General features: G+C 38.8%; 1 long non-coding RNA gene across 1 annotated transcript; it reads left to right on the top strand.

Annotated features, from left to right (window-relative positions):
• Positions 1–3,878: 3,878 nt before the first annotated feature.
• LOC138837263 (uncharacterized) lies at positions 3,879–6,481 on the top strand. The gene is made up of 3 exons (XR_011375290.1): positions 3,879–3,979; positions 5,572–5,661; positions 6,271–6,481. It is a non-coding gene; the product is annotated as an uncharacterized lncRNA (long non-coding RNA).
• Positions 6,482–11,378: the final 4,897 nt, after the last annotated feature.

Here is an 11,378-nt window from a genome sequence, read left to right as displayed (position 1 = left end):
CTTGGCTGTCTTCTTGGTTACTGTCACTGCACAGAGAGGGTGAATTCAATAGATTTGTCTCTAAAAGCATATAGGTGACAAAAGGAATGGAGAATGATGGAAGTGTATAGGGAGAAGGAAAATCTGAGCCAGTTAACACCAGAAATGCAGAGATGGTGTCCAGTACTGGGTGGGACACAAGTTAGTACCTGAGGGAGACAGGATGTGTCACCTGACAGTTTGCTCTTCCTGTCAAATGTTCTTCAGATGGCTCTGCTACAGATGAGGCCATTGCAGAAGGCTGGACTGGAAATGATTCTGCTGTAGATGACTCTCCATTGTAAGCTTCACCTAGCACAATCCCCGCTGGTCAGTTCCATGGGTCCTACCAAGTAGGAATATTTCATCTAAGTGGTTCTTTTCTTTGTGACACTCTTTATACTTAGATCCTCTCCATTTTTCCTTTCCTTGCAAATTCTATGAAGATGAAAGAATAAAAGCAATAAATTTGATTTTCTTCCCATGGCTAATTCTTTGAGCTCCGATTCAAGTTAATATAGAAATTTCAAAAGAGGCCAAGAAGAAGAACTGTTTTGGTTACCCATTTTAACTGCATCCTTGCTTTAATAAGGGAAGGAGAGAAAGTTTTCCTTAGTACAAATTACTGAAAGAACAAAATTTCTCCATCTAAGCATGCAAACATGCTACATTTTTAAATCTTGAAAACACGGTTATTGTTGGGAACAATTCCAAAACTAGAAATGGTTTGATAATGAGGCCTCTGCAGGTAGATTCCTTTGTGAAACATGCAGGACAATTTGGAGAAGCTGAAACATCAACACTGAGGTCCAATTTCCAATGCTACATCCATGTCCCCTTTGCTTTGAAGGTGACTCTGAACTCTGGGCCTGGGCGCTGTCCCTCAGCTCTTCAGCTCAAGGCTAGCACTCTACTACTTGAGCCACAGCACCACTGCCAGCTTATTTCTTTTTGCTTGTGTGCTGCTGAGGAATCGAACCCAGGGCCTCAGGCATGCAAGGCAAGTGCTCTGAGCCACTGAGCCACCTTCCCAGCCCTACTCCTGAATTTTTCATTTTCATGATGCTGACTCAGGCAAAAGTTGCAGGTAAATAGTTAAGCTAGAAATCTGTTGTAATGTGGCATCTGAATCATACGGTAGCACAAGCTCCTAGCTAAATAGTTCTTGTGCTCAGTAGTATGTTATTTTAAATAAAAGGAAGAGAGACATGAAAGCCATGATCTAGCTAAATACCTCTACTTTCTCCACCTGACACAACAAAAATTCTGGCAAGTGATCTCAGTGAGAGCACATTGAGATTCCAGGAGAAAACAATTTTCAGTGTTATTTCAAGATGAAAGCAGAGTCCTTTCAATGTGGGTTTGGCAAAAAGACATTGTTTTGTCAACATGAAAATCATTTAAGTCTTTAAATGGGACAACTGAAGACATACCTTTCAAATGGAGAGAATTCCTTACCATTCCATGTTTTCTCTAGAGAAATTCAGCATTGCAGCCTGCGGACCTGGTTGGTCTAATACTGGGATGTGATATCAAGTTAGGTTTCATTTCCTTGTTTATGTTATTTAATAGCTTGGGTTCATTATCACAAAAGAAAGTAGTTTGATGCATGTGTCTGTGAAGCACTGAGACCTAGCAACAGAGACATCTACAATGCCACAATGCTTATGTGATCCAGTTTCTTCTCCTTTCCTTAGAATGCACTAGGCCATCAATCATCAGGCATTTTCTTTCCCTCTTTATTTTCTTGATACATTTTTATAGCTGTTCAATGTACAGAGGGGTTGCAGTTATATAAGTCAGATAAAGGAATACATTACTTTCCAGACAATGTCAGCCTTCTGTTGTCTCCCAGTTTTTCCTTTCCATCCTCACCCACTTGTTACATAGTTCATTTTCAACATACTGTCCTATGAGTACTGCTGGTGACTTGTTCACCATTTCTCCCACCATATCTGTGCCCCCTTCCTTACTCTCCCAAAGACAAATAAATGAACAAACAAGACAAAAGGAAAAACCAAGTGTCAGTGTCAAATGTTTTTAATCCTAGCTATTCAGGAAGCTGAGATCTGAGGATATCAGTTCAAAGCCAGACTGGCCAACAAGTCCATGAGACTCTCATCTCCAATACACTTCTCAGGAAAGGCCCGAAGTGCTGTTGTGGCTCAAATAGTAGAGCACTAGGCTTAAGCAGAAGAAGTCCAGGGACAGCATCCAAGCCCTGAGTACAAGCCCCAAGACCAGCAAATAAAAAAAATTTTAAAAAAACAAAACCTTTCCATTTCCTAGAATTCATTTGAATGAATATTACTTTATATGATCAGATAAACATAGCTATTGTGCCTTTGTGATTCTCTCCTAAGAATATGCTCCTTTGGTGTCTTGTGTGCAAATGCCTAAAGACTTTTATAATTTATCATGTCTCATTGTATTTGTTTTTTAATATCCAGTATGTTTGTTTGTACATGTATAGGTACATTCTGGCTTCCACAAATGAAGGAAAGCATACAACCTATGTTTCTCTGGGTCAACTTAACTTCACTTAATATATTTTTTACAAATCTTTCCATTACTTACAAATGGTACAATACCATTCATTCTGATGGATGAGTGGAATTCCACTGTGTATACAGCCCACATTTTCTTGGTCTATTTCTCCACTGAGGGGCATCTGGGTGGCTACCACTTCTTGGCTGTCATAAATAATGCTGCAATGAACATGGTTGTGCTAGTAGTTGTCATGTGGACTGGTTCGTGTTCTACTGGGTGAATGCCCAGGATAGAAATTGGTGGGTTAAAGGGAAGCTCTATGTTTAGTCTTTTGACGAAACTCCATAGTGATTTCCAGAGTGGTGGAACAAGTTTATATTCCCACCAACAGTTTAATAGAGTTCCCTTTTGGCCACATCCATGACAGCAATGGGTATTATTAGTTTTCTTGATAATGGCCATTCTAACTGGGATGAGGTGGAATCTCAGTGTTGTTTTGATTCACATTTCCTTAATGGCCAGAGATATTAATGCTTTCTTCGTGTGTCTATTGACCATTCTTTCTGCTTCTTTGGACAAGTCTCTCTTTAAATTTTTAGTCCATTGATTAATTGCATTGCTATCTCTGTAAACGTCGACATGACAACTTGTACTTCTCATTGTTGCAACGGGTCCCCTGTATCCTTATTTAAACGACTAGTTTTTCCCTTCCCCTCCACAAATTGTACCGAAATCAAATACAGTGAAAGCAGGGGTTATACTGTGGGGGAGAGACATACAAAGCAACAAAGAAATAATCTTATAAATGCATTAGGAACAAATGCATGAAAGAAAAAAACATTTAAATACATATCTCAGGGTTCATTTTCCTAACATCACCTTATCTGACCCTTTCTGCTTGACTCATACATAGACTAGAAATATTTTTGAGGTTGCTACTCTACTTCAAATGTTCTCTTTAAACAGATACAGGCCTAGCAAAGTTAGAAGATCCTACAATTTTAGATAGGAGCAGTTCATATATCAAGAGACTCGTCCTTGGACTCTCCAAGTTGACCAAAGGGATTATAATAAAGAAGCTAAAAGTCCAGAGTAAGAGGCAGGTAGGAGGAAGTTGTGGCTTGGAACACATTAATATACATATATATTTATAAAAAAATCCTTGAGTTGAAACCTGTATCATCACAATCAAGGATGGAAAATCATGACCTTTTCAAATGACATCTGGCTTTAATCTTTCTCTGTTCACTGGGCCGCAACTTCCCCAGGAACTACCGAGCCAGATACTTACTTGGAAATTCCTGATTGGTGCACTCCAAATATATAATGTGTTTCTGAGTCCTGGTTTCAGCACCTTTTTTCTCCTGGTACCAGAGTTGTCTTCGGTGTAATTCCAAACTTCAACTCAGCACCATGAAGTTCTTGACTCTCCTTATATTACTAGGAGTTGCTACCATGCTGGTTTTTGCTGGTTAGTATAAGATTTAACCAAGTTAAACTTTGTGTGAAAATATGTATTTTGTGGGGCAGTGAGTTCAGAGATTTTCATGAAGCTGTACTTTCCTGACGTGTTGTTCAGAACCTAGTTCCATTTCCATTTGAATATTCAGTTTTCATGACCCTGGATTCTGTTTTCCTAATTCAATCAGATGTTTTCTTTGTTGTGAACCTCATAGTCTAGTGCCAATTATTGTTAGTATAAGGTGGTTTATTTTTTAGTATTCTCTTTAAGTAGTTGTGCATATGAATTGCCATTTAAGAAAAAAATGAAGACAATATAGCTTAATGTCACTTTTTCCAACATTTTCCCCTCGCTTTCCTCTACCCACCCTTCCTCTCAATTTGCTTAATGTTATAGAATATAGATTGAATTCTTATCTGAATTTTCCCTCTCTTTTCCTCTTCAGCCTTTTTTTCCCTATATGTGGAAACTAGATTTACTTGGCAAACTAATAAGTAAATGTGTCAGAGAGTACGTAAGTATATACAAATAAAAACACTAAAATATGTGCACTAAAATATCTCATGGGAGATCTCAAAGAGTGCAATTCCCTACAAAGCTAAAATCAAAGTTCAGGGAAATAAAACACTAGGAAACTAATGCTCAGAACAGATAGGATGGAGTTAAGGGTAGACAAATGAAGAGGAGCAATAATGCATAGAAGATAATCAAGGGCTTATTTCAAGATGCAAAAGAGGATTTTTCTGTCTTGTCCAGGCATCATTTATCTTCAGTCTGACTACTCAGGAGCACTTTTTTCCAAGAATGGATTATCATTACTGCTCACATTCTATCTACCCTCTGAAATGTTTTTTCTTTCTTTCTTTTTTGATCTTCCGGAGAATGAATTAACAGAGACTATGTCTGATGCCATACGTATTGGAAACCTGCTCTGCCATTCATCTTTCTAAGACCATATTTTTCCCAGCTGCCTTCCTGTCAGCTTCCTGTAAATAACCTATTTTATAAACACTTCTAAGAAAAGCCTGGAAAAGATGCATTCCTGATGATGAAATTCATTTTGAAGCCAGACAATCTCTCCTTTCTTACACACTGTTATAAATTATAAAAGGCTCTCACTCAGAGTTATCAGATCTGTAGGTATTGTTCCTCCTTCTTTAGCCAAAGGCTCAAATCTGCTACTAGTAAGGCAAATGCCTAAGCTAATATTTACTTCCAATCTCAGTCTTGACAACCAAGATTTTAGAATGTAAGTTCCCCTATTGCTTCTGGAGAACAGTTTTCTCTGGGTAAGACAAAAGGTAGACTTGAACTGTGTGCTCATGTCTGGGACAAAGAACTTGCTTGTTTTCTCAGTCACTGTCAGTGCACATGGAGGGAACTTCAATATATTTGTCTCTCAACAAATACAAATGATAACATGAATGGGGAATGATGGAAGTTTATAGGAAGAATGAAGATGTGAGCCACGTTAAAACAGGAATTCAGAGATGATTCTGGAACAAAATAATATGTCTAATACTCAGTGGTATACAGTTATTACCTGAAGGAGAGAGGGTGTGCCACCTGACAGTTTTCTCTTCATTTCAACTGTCCTGCAGATGACCCTGCTAATGCAGGCTCCGCTGGAGGTTTACCTGTGGGGATACCTGACTTTGAAACGCTTAATGATCTTTTCTCAAAATTTAAAGGTAAGAAGATTTCATCTAAGTGAGTCTTTTGATTGTGTGCATGTATGTAAAGTAATGACAGGGCTTTTTTCCTTACCTCAGCAGTGGAGGTAGCAGAAAGAGTAGCAGGAATACTCTTAATTAATACTCCCTTAATCCTTTGTGTTCTGATTCAAGGTAATATATATGTTTCAAAGGAGCCAAAATGTTGAAGTTTCTTGGTTGTCAATTTTAAGTGTATCCTTGGTGTAATAATGGCATTAGAAAATTTTATCCTTAGTAGAAATTATTAGTAGATCAAATTAACTCCTTGAAGCATGCAAACATTTTATTTTCAATTGAAAACAAATGGTATCTTTGGGAAATATTCAGAAACTATAAATGGTTTGAAAATAAGGCTTCTGCAGACGAAATCCTTTATAAGATATTCAGGACAGCTTTAAGGAGGTGAAACTTCATCAGCACTGAGGTCCATTTTCCAATGCTACATTCATATCCTCTTTGCATTCAGTGTGACTCCTTTAAAATTAGTAGCATTTAGTTGTTGCTAGTATACATTCAGATTCCAAGACTCTGAGAACACAGTCTTCATGCTTAATACCAAACCCTTCACTATTTTTTCATTTTCAGAAGGTTTTGTAAATCTGTTTCCATGGATAAAGGTATAAATATGAGAGTGAGAATGAAAAAATTTCATCTTCAAGATTTGTTCTCCAGGACTCAACCAGCACATGCTTTCATTTCATATGGTCCATCAACCCCTCAGCCTGACAATGTAGCTTCTTGCCTCCAGTCAGATTAATCAGATTATCTTTCAATTAAATAATAATTCTGCACATCATTATGCATGTTTTTCTTTATTACGAATTTCTGGGATTTCCCACTCTTTGGATAATCCATTCATGACACTGACTTACATTTAAGCTATACTCTTGGGGTTGTTTTGTAATTAGACTTTACATTCGCTTGGTATATTTGTAGACATAATACTAGGACCCTGTCATTGCATTACATAAAAACACTGAATCAATACTTACAAGATTTTAATGTCCAGATTTATTCCATCAAATCCTTCTATCACATTATGTACAATGAACTTCTTTTTCTGGAATTGGATGAGTAGAAAAGAAAGAGAAGAAGGCAGCTCTGTTACAGCTCTGGTACAATCATCTCAGCGTGGTTAGTGCTATCAAATAACCAAGGGCAGGATTCTGAGTGGCACCCAGCAAGCTCACAGAAAGATCATCCTCAGACAGGGTCATTCAGTAACTAGTATAAAACTAGAATAACAAGCCATCTTAAAAAATGAAAATCTACGCTTCCCCAATGGTGTTCGGATTTAGAGCAGGAGATCTATAGGAAAAAGCTGAAAAATGCAGAATGGTATGCCACATTTTGTCTCCAATTAACTAGCAATAAGGCAGGCTAGAGACCTTACTCAACTGTGAGAGTGCAAGCCATGAGTAGCAAGCAGCGTAAGAAATGGAAGCAAGTTCAGCCCATTAGCAGAAAGAGAAAAAAGAAAAACCAACAGCCCCAACCTGGAGGAAAATAAGAAAATGCAGAAGGAAAGGAATTTTCAAATCAATATGGCAGTGTGAAAAACACACAAAACAGCAAATTTGCTTTCTCTGTTCTAAAGTTATGTTTGCTTCTTCATCACCACTTGGGTAATAAAGCACTCTATACTTGGACATTTAATGCATATAACCCTTTAGAAAGTTTAGTCAGAAAAATGGAATTGATTAGCTCCGTTGTACCTCTGGAGAGATTAAAAGCTTGTTGTCGCATAAGTCTTTGATGAAAGAAAAATGTGATTTTCTTGTTTACTGTAAGGAATATTTCTGTGATTCCAATGTCCAAATGTTATATATTTAACATCAGAAATGTGGAGAGAGTTCAGGTCTCAAACTCATGTACCTACAATAAAGGACTTAGCCAACAATATAAAAACTCCTCACATAAACATAGCTTTTTATTCTTTTCTAGGAGGCAGTCTATAATAAATATGTACTGGGAAACATTTCTGGTTAGCTCCAAGTAACAAGCATTGAAAGATACAAACCTTAGCCTGGTCACACTGGGAATTATCTTGAGGTGAGGGGCAGTCACCCACCTTCCCAACGGAAGCTGGGAAAGAGGTGTTACACAGGATTGGGACCTATATATAATTAAAAGAAAAATCACAAAACAGATTACCCAGTTTAATTGGAAACATTTTTTTAGCAGGAAGAAACTCATTTATTAACAGAGAGCAGCCCTTTTTGAAGCCAAAAAAGAGCAGGTGGCATGGCAGGGGAGGAAGAAGAACCAATCACTGCCAATCACACCCTATCATGCATCTAAGCTTCCACGGGCTGGTTATGCACTGAACGCAAAGGAAATTGTGCTCTGCCCACTCAACTCTCTCTAAGCGCCATCTTTCCTGCCCATGTGCTCTACAGATTCCCCCTTTTTTGTTTTAATGGCAGACCCACCTCCCAGTTAGTTATCCTTTTCCTTCTTCTGTAAAGATTGTTTTAACAGGATTACATTGGTAAGGACAACATTGGCTACACAGGGGGTTCAAGGCAAGTCTGGGGGTCGAGATTCGCCAGACAAGGATAAGAAGGGTCCTTGTGCATGATCCAAGAGCCTGTCCCAGTTACCTCACATCCCCACCTAGCACAGGACTGATGTTTTTTACTGAGCTAATTGTTAACACTTTTATCTCTTCTTCCAATGGACAAAAAAATATTTTGCAATTCAAATTACCATCTAACATTTCCTCCCTAGTGGCTAAACATAAAAGGACCCCTTCTGCTATTTCTGTGTGTGTTTGGTGGATTACATTTAAGCAGTTGCAGGTGAGATATCACCTGTTTTCTTGGGAAGAAAACTGAGGAGAAACGTTTAGAATGTACAAAATTCCCAACTACCAATGCATTTCAGAGCATTTAGGTGCTTCTGCTGGGTCCTGGTTGGGTTGAAAAGTAGGGTGTAATAAGAACACAGACTATTTCCTTTGTATTCTTTTCTCTTCAGCCTAGTACCACCAAGGACAAGCGCCCAAACACTCAGGTTCCTTTTCTTGCAATGCACTGTATACACAAATATATAGAACAGTGTCATCTTCATCCTCTACCTACTCAGCTGTCATTTTTAAGCAATGTCACTTTGGGTCACCTTATCTGAAACTCCATCCCTATTGTCTTCCTCAAACCATGCTGTTCTTTTATGCCTTCTGTACAATTTCTGATAAGGCCTTCAACCATATGTATGATTCCTTCATTCCCCTGCATTTTTTAAATTTTCCATATACTGATATTTCTTAAACTTTCTCTGTATTTCTGTGCATGCAGTTTGTCTGTGTTTTGCTCACTGTCATTCTTCAAATATCCTTCTTTGCACTCCCCATAAATAGCTACTGAATGAATTGATACATAATTAACACTGATTCATTGATATCAGTTAAGTTTTTGTTTTTTTTTGTTTTTGTCAGTCATTGGGCTTGAACTCTGGGCCTGGGCACTGTCCTGAGTTCCTCAGTTCAAAGCAAGTGCTCTACCACTTGACCCACAGCCTGACTTCCAGTTTTCAGGTGGTTAATTGCAGATAAGAGTCTCAAGGACTTTCCTGCCTGAGCTGCTATGAACCATGATCCTCAGATCTCAGCCTCCTGAGTAGCTAGGGTTACAGGCATGAGCCACCAGCACCCACCTGCAATTCTTGCCTCTTTAGATCAATATATTTTTCAGTCACTCTGAGATCATGGAATTCTCTACATGTAAAGGAGGAAGGCCTTATGTTAAGAAATCAAAGCCTGACTGACTCAGGACAGGCCCTGGAAATCACTGCTCTACACTGAGTTTTTCCTAGGAGGAGAAGTGAGGTATACTGGGCTGTAGGTTTGTAAGGCCTAAAAGTAGCACAGTGGTCAGTAGCATGGAGGGTCATGGGCTTCTCTATCTAGCTAGAAATGCTAGTTACTATGTATGTCTGTTTCACACAAACAGGAGGACACCTGGAGATGAAGTTGTGCCTAAAAAGTGCTTAAGATAGGAAATAGAAGAAATCAACCTTGTCTCATGGAATCAGGAACTTGACAAGCATTTGACGTCCTGACTTGTATAAATGGCCCTGAGCGGTGCTGATGTTTCTGCTTGGTCACACTCTTCCCCACACTTACTGGCATTCACTAAACAAAATTGTGGTCTGGTATTCTTTTCTGTTTGCTCTGTGTATTAAGTGTCATGAGGTGGAATCCCGGGGTGAGTATACTGCCTTGGTCTAAAGCAGTCTTGATAATGTTGCTTGACTTTCAATTTCCACTACGAAATATTTACATGCTTGGTTCTGCTTTCCTGGTCTATGGCTGTAAGTAAATATATAAGGATTTTTACCTCAACACAAGGGCATATTTAACCTATTTATTGTTGAGGAAGTTGGTCACAAGAGCCTACAAAGAGAGTGAGAACAACCCCTGTTGTTTTGTCCATCACCCGTTTAATCTTCTATTCAGTGATTATTCCATGTAGAGTTGACTTGGCCCTAAACTTTTCCCCCTTCATCCATGCCTTTCTCCTATTCCAGTCATTCAAGTGGGACCAGTCAGAATAAAGAAACCATGCAGGGTTAAACATGACATTTAGATGTGTAGGATGAACAAAGCCTGATAAATGAAATGCATAAGTATAAACTCTAGGCCTCGGGGGAAAGATCCAAGAAGCATAAGAATATAGAGGACACTCCTTAAAGCTGTTCAGTGGAGAAGCAAAGCCTGGGCATATCAAAGTGTGCTGTTAGCATTTGGGTTGGGAAGGAGTAGTGGATTGGGATCATATGATACTAGGCAGCTAAGTATCTGATTAGATAGATTAACTGTACACACCCTCTCTGCACTGCTCTGGAGGTAGTAGGTCTGGGACTAAGATGTCATATGCATCCAGACTTTCCACTCATCCTGACTTCATGTGAGTTTGCTACTGCTCCAAAGGATATGTGCTTTCACATAGGTTGGTACAGTGCTGGACCTGACAAGGTACTGCAGCAACACCTAAAAGATCACAGGACACTAGTGTTGTTAACTTTCCTTACAATGCACTAGGAGAACAATACACACTGGTGAGTTTCCAGCTCAATTTGGTCTGCTCAAATGTTAACTTTTTACTAATGTCTTCCTGGCCACCTTTTCTGAAATTACAATCCCATGTCAGCACTAACAATGCTCCGGTTTCTGCTTTTTTATGTTATCTCTCTTTCTGTTCCCTTTTTCTTTTTGTGTAGGGGGAGATAGAACACAGAGCCTGGCACAGTCTAGGCAGATGCTATAACACTGATCTAAATCTAAAGTCCTCCTGATATCCATATAGCCTGTTATATTCTTCCATCCTTTCGAAGCCATTTCTTTCTTGACTTTTTTAATGCACGTTGTTTGGAAAGGTAAATTTGAATTGGGAAATGTGTGTGCTTTGCTCACTAACTATTTTTCATTGTTCCCAACATGGAATCAATAACATTCAACAATATTTAATGAATAAATATGCTGTAAGGTTAATCCAGCCATGAGAAATAAAGAAACCACATTGAGAGGTTGAACTGGGACTCTTTATTTGAAAGCTGGTATCTGCAGGGAATCTCCTGTCAGGAAGAGTTGTAGCCCTGCACACATACTAACACTGTTAGTAAACTGAGCCATGAGACCCAGAGAAGAAGGAAAGAGCAGAAAAACAACACCAGCAAACCAAATCAACTCCAAT

This window comes from Dipodomys merriami, unplaced genomic scaffold (genome assembly GCF_024711535.1).
Source record: "Dipodomys merriami isolate MVZ:Mamm:240054 unplaced genomic scaffold, mDipMer1.0.p SCAF_10, whole genome shotgun sequence".
Classification (NCBI taxonomy): domain Eukaryota; kingdom Metazoa; phylum Chordata; class Mammalia; order Rodentia; family Heteromyidae; genus Dipodomys; species Dipodomys merriami.
This window is presented reverse-complemented; position numbering and strand designations above follow the sequence as displayed.